The sequence below is a fragment of the Hipposideros armiger genome, unplaced genomic scaffold, assembly GCF_001890085.2.
Source record: "Hipposideros armiger isolate ML-2016 unplaced genomic scaffold, ASM189008v1 scaffold_858, whole genome shotgun sequence".
NCBI classification, from domain to species: Eukaryota; Metazoa; Chordata; class Mammalia; order Chiroptera; family Hipposideridae; genus Hipposideros; species Hipposideros armiger.
Window position 1 is genome coordinate 472,249 of NW_017732208.1, and position 1,845 is coordinate 474,093.

At 38.5% G+C, this 1,845-nt stretch overlaps 1 pseudogene; it reads right to left on the bottom strand.

The window, feature by feature from the left end:
* Positions 1–202: 202 nt before the first annotated feature.
* LOC109374696 (transcription factor BTF3-like) overlaps positions 203–1,845 on the bottom strand; it is a 24,310-nt pseudogene continuing 22,667 nt past the window's right edge.

Sequence of the window (1,845 nt, forward strand, 5' to 3'; positions counted from 1 at the left end):
GGACTATACCCTTCTGTTTGCTTCTTTTCTTTCTCCTTCTCTCTCTCTCTCTCTCTCTCTCTCTCTCTTTCTTACTAGGCAAAGGACTTTATTAACCTTTGTTTCAAACTTTATTCCCAAGCTTCTTCATCTTAACTAGCTGCAAAGAATTATTTCTGTATAAGCAAAAACTGAAAAGAGCTGCAGTGTCCAAGGGGCTTGGGCTTAAAAATATTAGAGATTGAGATTTTATCAGATCCATGAACAAAATTTGAAAAAACAGTCATAATATAAAATGGTAGCTCCCAGTAACTTCTTCAGGTTTTATCTTCTTCAGAAGTTGACTCAATTCAGTTTGCTTCACACTTGGAAGCCTCATCAAAATTCCCCACCAGATCTGGAACTTCATCATCATCCTCTCCGGTAGCAAGTGGTGCTTTCCCATCCCCAGATGGTTTGGGCAGAGCTCCAGCCAGCCTCTTTGAAGCAGTAGACTTTGTGCACCAAGCTGGTTTAAGATGCCGGGTAGCCTTTCTGTCAGCTGCTTGGCTTCAGTGTGGCCTGTGATGGTGAAAGTGTTTACTGTCAGTGAGAGCTGAACGTCAGGGTTATTAAAGTCGATCACTGTTCCTTGGTTTGTGAACATAGTCACCTCTTTAATACCAGAAATATTGTTTACCCGTAACTTCTTTAAGGAGAGCTGAAGTTTTTCATCATCTGCTGTAGCTGTTCTGTGAACTGCTTTCTGCAAGCCGTTCCTTTCCCACCAAGGCTCAACGTGTGCCCACAGTTTGGTGAGTTTCTCCTGGTTGATGCTAGTTTCTTTCTTCTAGTTGGAGAGGACATGGGGCCACGCGAGGTGCTAAGAGTGGCACTCAAGGGGTCTGGGGCAGCCCAGCTGAGAATAAGCACACACATGCAGGCATGCAAGATGGAAGATAGAGCTTGTTGTTTCTTTAGAACTAAAAAAAAAAAAAAAAGGAACATCTTCACTCCATAACTTGAAGTTACAACACAGAATGTGAAATTTTGGTTTAACATGTACCCTACTAATACGTAATATTACTATTTCAGTATGACTACGGTGACTGCTTTACAGTCTTTGTTTATTTTTTGCCTACATATATCCTTTTAAACAGAATCATGTGGTAAAAAGTAGCCTGCCCAGTTTGGAGAACTGCATGTGTTCTGTTCCTGATTCTCATGTGGGGCTTAGGCGGCCCACTGATTCGGCTAATGTGGCAGCTTATGAAATTCCAAATGTATAAATCACTGGACATATTTAAGCAGCAATAATATGTAAGCAAATTTTACAGAAGAAAATAAGACATATAAAAATAATAAGTGATGATTTTTATTTCACAGGGGAAACTGCCAAATTTTCTTAAACAAGCGTCTCAGATATGATTTAGTTGGCCAGAATGTGCAAAGCTGTTTTACCAGAAATATTGCTTCTGTTAAAATACAGGTTACATGGAATGACTTCTTTGACCATTAGCTTCATGTTGTAATACTTGATATCATAAATTCTTTGATCTTAAAGATTATTTAACTTCATGGAGCCATACTCTCTTTATTTAAAACAAATGGGAAAAAAAACCCTGTATGAAAATAGTACTTTAGGAGAAGGGACGAGACAATATAAATTGATAACTACAATAAGGCCTCAAGGATAGAAAAGACAGTCTGGGGAATATAATCAATTATGTAGGAAATATTTTTTTAGGGGGCCAGATGGACTTATGTCTTGTGAGGGAGACCACTTCATAGACAATGTAGAGGCCTGACCACTGCACTGTATATCTGAAGCTGATGTTGAATAATATTGTATGTCAACTGTAATCGCATATATATATATATATATAT